Source organism: Ascaphus truei, chromosome 2 (genome assembly GCF_040206685.1).
Source record: "Ascaphus truei isolate aAscTru1 chromosome 2, aAscTru1.hap1, whole genome shotgun sequence".
Taxonomy (NCBI): domain Eukaryota; kingdom Metazoa; phylum Chordata; class Amphibia; order Anura; family Ascaphidae; genus Ascaphus; species Ascaphus truei.
The window spans coordinates 439,884,791-439,897,028 of NC_134484.1; the positions used below are offsets into that span (position 1 = coordinate 439,884,791).

Genomic DNA, 12,238 nt, shown 5'->3' on the forward strand with positions numbered 1-12,238 from the left:
TGCTCTCAGGCTCTCACCACCCTCCTTCGCTTGGATCTTTCAGCCATCGCATCACTTCCAGCTCATGGCGCGCTTCTGGTCTCTGATGCAAGAGGATCCTGGATGCAGTCAGGTAAGGGCAGGGTGAGGTTAGCAGGGTGCCTGTATATTTTTGTTATGATGTAAGTGTGCATCCTTACGGTTTTATTAAAGTTGTTGATATTATTGGATGGCACTATGTTTGGTTTCAAGTTCTACATCCTTACACTGCCACTTACCTATCGCACTGAGTGACATCATCCAGCTGAGAGAGGACTGATCAAACAGAACATCAGAACACCCCATTTCTTCAATTGCCACAGTTTTGGAGATGCACTTTATTTCTTGGGAGAATGTGTGAGTTCCCAATTTATAGAACACTTTAACACAGAAAAACCCCACCACTGTTAAAAACTTTATCGCACTATATTATTTTATTTTTTACATATCTCACCGATTGATCTGCGCTCCCCTACTGTCTACAAACGTTCTACAAAGAGGGAACACTGCGGACCGTTCCTTGAAAAGGTTTTGAGCTGCATTTTATATATCTTCACTTTTGTGGACACTTTTTGCACCATTATTGTCACCATAATAATATGTATTGATTATTCATGGTTTTCCACTTCATTATTGTCAGATTCACTGTTATCACTTCCTCTGTGGAGCGCTGTTTTTGTTTTGTTTTTTCTCTTAAAGAATCTAAGCGCTTGCCTCTTCTTTTCCATTTCCTCCCCTACCTGTTTATTTAGCCACATTGGTTTTGACTTATTTCTTTTATACTTATTACCCAAGGGTATAGACTGATATGTGTGCTTTTCTAAGAATGTTTTAAAGACTGCCCGTTTACAGTATCTTCTACATTTTTGCCTGCAAAAACATCGTCCAAATGTATTACTTGTAGGTTAGTCCTCAGTTTATTCAAATCTGAATTTCTAAAGTTTAAGGTCTTTGTTGAACCCAAGTAATCTGTTTTTTGATAATTTATTTCAAATGAGACCATGTTATGATCACAGTTACCCAAATGTTCCAGGACTTGAATATTTGCTATTACGTCTACATTGTTTGATATTACCAAATCCAGTATTGCCCCTCTCCTGGTTGGTTCCTCAATAATTTGGGTCCTATAATTGTCTTTAGGTCTTCTGCGAGGGTGCAGGCCTCTGAAGACATCTCATAGGGACAGAGTAAAACAACCAACCATACTGAAAACATCAGATACCCCAGCACTCATGCAAAAAGCCACATAAGAGTCCAAAAATAAATGTTATGTAACCACCCGTGTCTGCTATCAGCACAGGACATGGCCCCTTTAAGAATTACATTCCACTGGACCATGTGACTGTGCTTAGCCAGTGGAATGACAGTTAGTGACAGTTGGAAAGGGAGCCGAGGGAGTGAGGGTGTGCAGGCCCATCCTGCACAGAGAGTCAATGCAGGACCCCTAAGAGAGAGGGAACTGCAGAGAGAGAGAGTTGCCCAAGTAGACATGTGCATGCAGCAGTGCCTAGCAGAGACCAGGACCTGACAGTGCAGAAGCAGGCAGAAGTGGCTACTACTGAGAGAGATTAGGGAGCCCAGCTGTCCAGGTTGGAGTGGGTGAGCTAACCCACAAAGGATATAAACTGCAGTTATATTCCCATCACAGTTTGATCTTTGTAAAGCACCATGTCTGCAACACACAAACACACACACAGTTTATGAGCTCCAAAGATTGTGCTAGCACACCAGGATCTACAGGCCAGTACCCCATGATTGGGAGGCCGGATAAAGATAAAAGAGATTATTTGTTTGCGCAGCGTTCGCACTGTTGGTATGGTTTGTTTAAGTATATATGTGTTTGGAGTGATTCTGAGATTAAGAGTCACTGTACTGATTCTTATGAGATATGTAACACCACAAATTATAGCTATATGTGTATATAAAGCTTGTTATAATACATTACCACTGTGTTGTGTCTAGTCACTACAGTCTCACACAACATGTACCACACACTATAAGAATTCAACAGTAAACCATAGGACTCAGGCTCCCACCTCAGTCACAGGCCATATAATCAGAGGTAAAATAAAGAGGGGTTACAGTTAAAAAAAAAATGTTTTTATTTCAAATAATAGTTAACAATACAAACATTGATAATGAGCAATAGTTGGGCTCTTCAGACTATTTTTACATTAATAATCAAACGCCGAAATCACAGAACTATTTCTAAGTTATACTTATGCACAGAATAGATAGAAGTCCAGGTACCCGCAGAGAATGTGCACAAAGAGGGCAAAAATGCCACATTGCAACAAAAAAATGAAAGCTCTCACTATAACACAGTTCAAGAGATTCGTGAGGCAACAAATTGGTAAGGGGGGCAACCTTTTGGGGTCTAGTCCTCTGCAGAGGACTCCAGACAGAGAAGAGGATCTGAAAGTGCATCTGTTGAACTTCTTTTGGAGCTGTGGGAATGGGTTAGACCCCGAAACATTATCACCTCAATTAGTGATGACATCATGAATTTTGCTGTACCATGTGTTCCAATAGCATGTATTCTGCGATGGACCTATCACTATAAAAGACCAAGGCACCCGCAGAAAACCTGATGTCATCGTGGAGGCTACATCAGATGGCTGAAGAAGAAATAAGATGGCTTTTAATAATTTTTTTAGTACTTCCCATTCCTACATTGGCCTTGTGAACCTCCATATGACTAGATTTGGTTAACTTTGCTATTATATTTGCGAACTTGGGCAAATAGTTTGCATATCTCTTTTGAACAAGGTGTCAACCATGATATGTCCTCAACGGGGTCAGATGGGACAAATATTTTGTAAGCACAATATATTTCCCCCTGAGTTTAGTAAATGTGATTCAGATTTGCTTCATGAACTATGATGGTTTATCTGAATTACATTTTCTGGAAGGTACTAGTTTTCTTATTCTTGTGAACTCACGTAGAAACTCGTTCATAAAATGTTATATTTTGTTGTATTTAGTAGAATCTAATTATATATTAATTAATTAATATTAGTTAATAATGAAATCATAAGATATAATAAAATCTAATTATATATTAAAGTGTCAGATTTGTAGATTCATGATGCAGGGCCTTCTGCCTAATGAACCATACGTACAGTATGTAAACCTTTTACTGCATGAGAGCTCTATGTATGCAAGGAGGTTTTGAAAATAACATTACAATTAAAAAAATAATAATAAAGTAATGACAAAAATGACATGGAGCACTAATGTAACTTTTACTTCGATCAGAATCCACATTTTTTTTTATATCCTTCCCCAATTACAGCAACTAGTACTCCATACTAAGCCCTGATGCTCTGACCTTTCATGCAGATATTGATGCTACATGGCTTCAAATGCTGCACACACTACACACATTTACTAATACTCACTCACTGTTCTGACCCAGGCTCACTGTAGCTAATGACTTGGGACAGTCAGTTAAACTTGTCTCCTTTTAATGCACACAGAGTCCTTCTTATTTTCTGTAACTTTATTGGAGGGGGTAAACAGAAAGCATAAGGGAACTTGGAGGTAGTAAATATAAAGGGAAGGTTAAAAAAACAATCCTTTGTTCTGAGGAAACCAGTGATAGATACTCACAGTGGTTGTTGGTGTAAAAAGGAAGTGAGCTTGCCAGTACAAGCTGAAAAAAGACAGAGACTCCACCAAGTAGCAGGGGGAGTTGAGGCAGTCCAACTCACAGAGGAGAGATGGGGGGTTGCCAGGGCAACAGGCTAAGAAGCCAGCTAAGGGAGTTATATGTAACAACCTTAACACTGAAGAGTGACAGCAGCCACAGGACAGGGAAAAACTAGTGTTGTACCGAGTCCTCTAAATTGACAAATACCGGGTACCCGGGGTAAAATAGAAATTTTTCTGGGCTGGGTACCAGGTACCTGGCAGGGTGGCATTGAATTACCTGAAGCCGGCGGCGGAGGGTGAGGAAGACCACAGCGGAGTGTGAGGAGGACCACGGCGGCATCATGGGAGCAGTGGCAGACATCCTGTTGGCGGGGACGTCCTTGTTGAGCTGATGCTGGTGGGAGCCGGGGAACATGTGACCGGAAACAGGAGCATTACTATTGGACAGCCAGGGAGGAGCTGGCTGATGGAAGTAGTGTAATGGAAGTGACGTGGGTGGCCTGTTTTGGCTGTGCATGTGCAGAGGCATCCGGCTCATACTCGTAGGGGCATCCGGCGCACGCATACATACGCAGAAGCGTTCCCGGCACGCATGCGCGAAGCATCCGGCGCATGGCGCGCATGCGCAGAAGCGAGGACACACACACTGAAAGAACAAAACATGTACATTTCTTGTAAATGTATAATATCAATATGTAAAAAAAAAAAGAAAGAAAGGCAGTCTGCAATGAAAAAGAGTTGATTAATATATATTGGATCATAGAAACTTAAAGTAGATATGTAAGACTTTAACAAGCAATTGACATTTATCCAAGTCCTTCCCCAATTATTGCATTACCTAAGCAAAAAGTTAAACCAATGATGAGTAATATGAGCCAAACAACTTTCACAATTTGACACAAAAATCTTTCTTATTAGTCTTCAATAACAAAGATTATTGTGTCAAGCTTTGAAAGTTGACAGGGGCAATTTGTTAGGTCGGATTAAGGCAGCATTTCTATATTAGAACCGGTTGAATAGTAGATAATCGCTGGTAGATTTTGAAAGGGAAATGTTAAAACAGGAAGCATGTTCCAAGTGAAACTTCTTTGTGTTTTGTCACCGAAATTGTATTTTGATTTCGATGTTTTTGATTGAAATTGTAATTATACTACCAAAACTTTTTCATTCAGTGACAGAACACAAAGAAGTTTCACTTAAAATGTGCGTGCTCGCCACACACACCCTTTTTTTTATTGTTGCCAAAAAAAAGGCTTAAAACATACTCAAACATAACAGTATGCCAACATTTACCACCAAAAAAAGCAGAGTTAAGAAAAAGGCAGATACAACCCCAATATCTAATATCTAAAGAAACAGAGAAAAGACAAGGCGCCCAACGCACATACTGAAATACAGTTTAAAAAGTTAATTTTACTAGAAGATAATAAGTTCTGCGTACATCAATATGTATAAAATCAAGCATTTGATAGGTGGGGTTACCACACAGGGGAACAGCTGGACTCGTCAGGCTTCATCCACTATCAGAAGAGGAACCGGAGACCAACGATCATCTGACCAGGTAGGGGGGGCCCTCTGGATCCGTGGAGGGCACTCACTCCGTTCCTGGATGCTGAGATGTTAAATACGCAGTGTGGATATACATACAAGTCCCAATAACACGTGCAGTCTGCTCTGCTGTTGCCTTCCACTGCTACACACCGGTAGCACGCCGTTGCACCTCACGGGACGCCCACTGATGACATCACTGGTTTGTTCTTACAGTGCAGAGCCCAAGGCAATGTCTATGATGTCCACAGTGTTATCGCAAAGCGCCGTATGGCAACCGGGGAGGCACAGAGTGGATTAGGCAGGGATGACTGACGCAAGGGACAGGCAGGGATGAATAAAAGATATTAAACTATAAAATATAGTTAAGAAATGAGCTGAAACACTCCAACGCGTTTCGTAACACACAGTTACTTCTTCAGGGAATAAATGCAACTGGGGAAGTGTACACTTTTATACATCAAACACCCAATCAGAAATAAGGTGTCATATTGCTGCACCAATCCATAGAGGTGCAGCTCAAAGCTCATTAAAGATACATGCATATACAGTGTTAATTAAAAGAAACAGAACCTTTACACAATATAGAATACAATGAAATAAAACATTAGTGAGTGTATACATTAAGCGACTGAGTTTCTGAAATAGAAAAACCTTTTGGATTTACAAAATGGGTTCGCTGGCCCCAAAAGGGTTAAACGAGGATATAGACATCTGGTCCTTGTACTGATCTTTAAGCATCTGACTATATCTTTGTTCATTGTTGATTAGACACCTGTATGTTTCTAATTGTGGCTTTTCTATTTCAGAAACTCAGTCGCTTAATGTATACACTTAACTATATTTTATAGTTTAATATCTTTTATTCATCCCTGCCTGTCCCTTGCGTCAGTCATCCCTGCCTAATCCACTCTGTGCCTCCCCGGTTGCCATACGGCGCTTTGCGATAACACTGTGGACATCATAGACATTGCCTTGGGCTCTGCACTGTAAGAACAAACCAGTGACGTCATCAGCGGGCGTCCCGTGAGGCGCAACAGCGTGCTACCGGTGTGTAGCAGTGGAAGGCAACAGCAGAGCAGACTGCACGTGTTATTGGGACTTGTATGTATATCCACACTGCGGATTTAACATCTCAGCATCCAGGAACGGAGTGAGTGCCCTCCACGGATCCAGAGGGCCCCCCCTACCTGGTCAGATGATCGTTGGTCTCCGGTTCCTCTTCTGACAGTGGATGAAGCCTGACGAGTCCAGCTGTTCCCCTGTGTGGTAACCCCACCTATCAAATGCTTGATTTTATACATATTGATGTACGCAGAACTTATTATCTTCTAGTAAAATTAACTTTTTAAACTGTATTTCACTATGAGCGTTGTGCGCCTTGTCTTTTCTCTGTTTCTTTAGCCCCAGGGGTGTCGAGCCACCCCCCAAGAAAGGCTGCAGACGCATTATTTGTGAATTTACACCTACAAGGTCATCACTATTGTTTAATACACTCTATATTCACATTTGTGTATTTTATCACATTATCACGTTATCAGCTGCGCACCATCACTCTTTTTTATACTAATCTATTATCTAAGACTGGTGCCCGTCTATTGGTCCTAATAGCAGTCACAAACCTGCTGTTTTTTAAAGGGTAAATGCGTAACATCACGAATGATGTGACGTGAATGACATACGCCCACACACAATGTCCACGATCATCATATTGCTAGGCAACCTTCCTCAATGGGCCTGAATAACATGAGTTTGTTTGAATGGGACTAAGTTGGCATTGGTAACATCTCTTGTCTCTCATGGTTTAAGTGGGAACGGGACTGAAGAAGGGCCACAGTGCCCACTACATAGCTCCCATTATCATGGACATTCGGCATTTAGCGGCTGTTTACAGCCGTTCTGGTTTATATTGCCATTCGCACTTTCACTCATTAGTGCTTCTGTTTCTGAGGGTGTGTCTGTTTATTTCTTGTCCCGCGTGTTTTTTCCCCCTTTGGTTACCCCGTGTTTGTGGGGTTGCATCATGAGTGTGGGACTGGGGGACATTGCCGTATAGGATCACCTTGCTTGCTTTTTTCACCACTTGTGGTGTTTTTTTACCGTTCATTGCTGTTAACGATTAAAAATGGCATTTTTCCTTATGATTCACTGATGTGAATAACAGTTTTTTTGAGTGCTTTGGGTATTTGTTTTTTTTTTTTTTTTTGCTGTTTAGTCATCTTTTCACTCTGATTTGATCTAATTTTAGGGTGATTTCCCCTGCTTCTATGACATACAGTCTGGTTTTTTTTTGAAAACACTATTTTTATCTTAGAATTAAATCGGCTGTAAAACTGGTAATTGATGTGATTTATGTTGAAGAATTATTTTCTGATATGATGTTCTCATGACATCACACCTTTATACGCACTTTGTTGTGTCATATTCGATTTACATTGAGCTTCTACATTGAAAACACATTGATCTGCGTAAAATTGGAACTACGAGAGCCTTGATCTATTATATGGCTTTCTCCAAAGTCTGTTGAGAGAATAGTTCCGATCTTGAATCATCATTTTTTATTTTCACAGGGATAAAGGGCTTCCCTTATATTTTAATTGTTGTTTCATTCTGTTAGGTTGTAGTGTAGTTAGTTTTGTGCGGGCGATTCCAGATGTCCTGTTTTTCCTCCCTGTTGCTTTTGCATGGGTCACATTGTATGTTTTATGGTGATTATGATAGTGTTATTTTTGTAGGTTTTAATATCTTTGCTTGTCCAATGTGATTGTACACTCTGGTAATACTTCCATAAGCATTGTATAATGCAGTTGAGATCGGCTACTACCACATTGGGGAAGGTTACCTAGCAATATGATGCTTCTTGTGCTATCGTGAGACCGTTGACATAATTGTGCGTGGGTGTATGTCATCACATCACAACATGTGTGCCATTAGGCATTTACCCTTTAAAAATAGGAATGTTTGGAACTATTATGACCAATAGAAGGATATACTGAGACCTGAGGTGCCAGTATTAGATATTTGGTGTTAGGGGGTACAGTATTTGCTTTTTTTCTAACTCTGCTTTTTTTATCAAATTTGACAAATTGACAATTTAAGCCTTGTTTTTGGCAACAATAAAAAAAAATGTGAATATATTTCTGAGTGATTTGGTGCACTGAAACTATTTACTCTTATTGTTTATTTGTAAAGCGTCAACATATTCCGCAGCATGGTACAATGGGAGGGGGTGGGTGTCTACAGAGATTTGATCATCACATAAACAGTTACATGCAAATGAGGACAAACATGCACAGACAGATGCAGAGAGGTAATGAGAGTCCTGCTCCTAAGAGCTTACAATGTAGATGGAATGAGAGACAAATGATGAAACAAAAAGGTAAAGTGGCTGCTCATTGTGGGATGCAGTATATATCCGGTTGGAGAATGGTCCAGCCTGACCGTTGATCCCATTAAGGTTTGAGGGTGGGGATGTTAGGGGGTGCTACATTGCGTGAAGATTGGTCCAACCACTGGTCCCTATGGGGGTAGAGAGGGAAGAAGGAGTTGGATGTTAGAGGTATGCCAGATAGTCTTCTTCCTAGTTCTCAATGAGTTTTTAAGTGTCTGATGGTACATCTTTAGTTTTAGATATACTAGTTTTCCTTGATGATGGCTTTTGGGCACCCTGCGAGAAGACAAAATAATAGGTGAACAAAGTGGTTTTCTCAAAATCTGATCTTTGGTAAACTCTATCTAAACAACTACTTTGATTTACTTTATAATCTATACATCTGTATTAAAACCTACAGTCTGAGTTCTGCAAATAGCACTAGGGGCTGCAACTCTTTTATGTTATGTATATATGTCTTTATTTATATAGCGCCATTAATGTACATAGCGCTTCACAGTAGTAATACATGTGACAATCATATAAATAACAAATAATACAAATAACAGAACAAGAGGAGTCCCTGCTCCGAAGAGATTACAATCTTATTGGTAGGTAGGAAGAACGTACAGAGACAGTAGGAGGGCGTTCTGGTAAATGCGTCTGTCTGCAGGGGGTCAAGCTTTATGTATCATGTGTATAGTATCAGCCACAGAGCTACTCGTATGCTTCGTTTAGCAAGTGTGTTTTAAGGTGGGTCTTAAAGGTGGATAGAGAGGGTGCTAGTCGGGTATTGAGGGGAAGCACATTCCAGAGGTGCGAGGCAGTCAGTGAGAAAGGTTTCAGGCGGGAGAGGGTTTTAGATTCAAAGGGAGGATAGTAATATAATATTCACTGTGTTTGCATTTGCATATCATTTCCCAGAATCCCTGGCTACGGTGGAAGAACTGTATGCTAAGAGATAATGGTGAAAAGCAGGGTTGCAGACCTGTCTGAGACATGTGAATGTGCTCACAAGTGACATTTTCATTTTCACCAGAGACCTGTGGAGCACGAACTGCTGATCGTTTTTTTATTATTCTTTTTTTTCAGTCTCCATTTAGGGATTCCAATGTGTGTTTCCATCAACTGACCACCGGAGGCGCTATCCCACCTTCTGACACCATATGTGAGAGGAAAGTATCCGTGTCGGCTCAGTAAGTACTTGCACACAAGTGTTTCTCAAACCAAAGCGTCCCTTTTTTCCCCGTCTGGGAAAGCAGGTTACAAAGTATATAAAGTCCGTAGTATAGACGGCCAAAGAACAAGTATTCTACGCCTACAGTGTGAACCCAAAGTGACCTGGTTTTTTAAAAACTGCTACCTTAGCAGGTTTCAGATCTGTGCTTCCGATATTCTGTCCCAGGTGTTCCCTGATAACTTCTCTGGGAAACTGAACCTGTCCCTTGCAGGTTCTGAGGGAGCTGACAGGGAATCCCTGCCTGCTTTTAAAACCTGTTTTTTAATCAGAAGTGGAATGACAACACCTTAGTCGAGGGTGTGGTCTTCTGATCCTGACAGAGTTAGGGAGTTAACCCCTTCACTCCCTTACAATAAGCCTAATATTCAAGATAGTTACTTGGTAGCACTTCGCATTATTCTTACTGTACCTGTGACCGTTGCATCTGGGGGGAGGTCATTTTCAAAGTTGAAAATTATTTAAAAAAAACCATAATAATAATAATAAAAAAAAAAAGAAAAAAGATCTAAGCTCTTCTATGTCACAAGAACATCCGGTTGGATTAGCATTGATTTTAATTGAACATAAAATGGGCAGCTATTTAGATTATAGTTATCTGATTGAGGACTTTGCTTCCAATAATGCTCGAAAAGTTACATTCCAATAAATATACCATTGAATTTGAGTAATCAATTAACTGGCTAATACCATATATCCTATTATGATATGTATGTATGTTTGCATGTTTGTATGTCTTTATTTATATCTTCATGTAACGCTCCTTTTTGTCTTGGTAAGAGCATTACATTTGCCGGTTACCGCATTTAACTTTTGGTTGCTTATGACTCGGGTAACGTTTAGAGTGCAGCACTGATATAATGTTACATGCATATTATATATATATATATATATATATATATATATATATATATATATATATATATACAAGAATATACAAGAACAAACTATTATTATTATGTCAGTTGTAGTTGTCTTCACTCCAGCTGTAATAAATATTAATTACCCTGAATGTATTATGCGACTTTCATTGTCGTTTCATCGACAGGGTAAAGTGACATTTAAATCAGGAATGGCCGACTTGCTACAGTAAGTTGCTTATAGGTCATCAAATTCAAACCTCTAAAGGGCCCCCAATAACTTACTTCCCCGGGGTCCCAAGAACCTTAGGGCCACCCCTTGGTTAGGCAATACATTTCCAATAAGTTCCAGGTCCTTCTTGCGTAGGGATGATTGCAGATATAACGAATTCATTTACATTTTTGTATCATTAGTTTCGTAATATTTAAATGCAAAAGAAAATGATTTTTTGTATCCCGTTGTAAAGATTCATTTAATTGAATGTAAAGAAAAAGATCTGAGAGTATTTTTGCATTTATTTTTTCTCTTACTCTTAGATCTCTTGTCGTCCTTTCAAACACTATTTTTATTTATTTATTTATTATCTGTTTCTCTATTAAGGATATATAAGTGTTGAAATATTAAGTGTCCAGGAGTTTAAAATGGAGCTCTCCATGGTAACATGATTTAACACCCTTTAATTTTATTTTTTTGGGTGGGGGAGTTCTTTATTTTAATTGTTTTTACATTCAGTTGTCATACAGTATTTATTTTACATATTTATTTTGTGTTTCAATAAGTAACATAACTGTGCATATTTTCATGTTCCATGCTTACATTATTTTGCTTGGGTATTTTAAACTTGTGTAGTGATAATACCTTGTTATGTTACAAGTATCACTAGAAGTAATGACAACAATAATAGTGATATACAAAAATTAACATAGCCAAAATATTACCAAAATAATAATAGAAATAGTAATATTTGTGATGGAATTCTATGATTGTCGTGTTGCATGATCTGTTCTATGGTACCCTTGGTAGTTAGGTTCGTATTGTTACCGTTTTTGTTTTGTTGTTTTTGGCTACTCTTGTGGGATCTATGCACTTTTAAGCCTCCCCCCCCCCCCCCGCCCCCGCCCCCGCCCCCGCCCCCGCCATGTTCCCTTATTTCATATGTGCCCATCTATATACGTGTTCCATGGGGTCCGGGACTCATTACATCTTGACAATGTATCTTTGATTGTATAGGAGAGCTTTTCCATTCTCATTACTTCCCAAACCCTCGTAACCCATTGGTCTTCCGTGGGAGTCTTCTGCTTCCATTTGGCTGCAATGGCACCTCTTGCAGCATTTAACTGGTGTAGTACTAGAGATTTCCAAAGTTTCGAACCCTCAATCCTTTCTCTATTTAATAGTAGAATACTAGGGTCTTGAGGTATCTTTACCTTGGCGATCTTGTTAATCTGTTCTATGATCTTATTCCAAAAGTCCCTGATTATTTAACATTTCCACCAAATGTGGGTACTTGATCCTATTCCTACACAGCCTCTCCAACATTTATTTGAAGC

The 12,238-nt window shown here is 39.6% G+C and overlaps 1 long non-coding RNA gene across 3 annotated transcripts in view; it reads left to right on the forward strand.

The window, feature by feature from the left end:
• The first annotated feature begins 1,409 nt into the window (after positions 1-1,409).
• LOC142487846 (uncharacterized) overlaps positions 1,410-12,238 on the forward strand; it is an 83,517-nt gene continuing 72,688 nt past the window's right edge. For all 3 annotated transcript variants that reach the window (XR_012799330.1, XR_012799329.1, XR_012799331.1), the window contains exons 1-2: positions 1,410-1,617; positions 9,683-9,786. This is a non-coding gene — a long non-coding RNA (uncharacterized LOC142487846). The remainder of the gene's footprint in view (positions 1,618-9,682; positions 9,787-12,238) is intronic.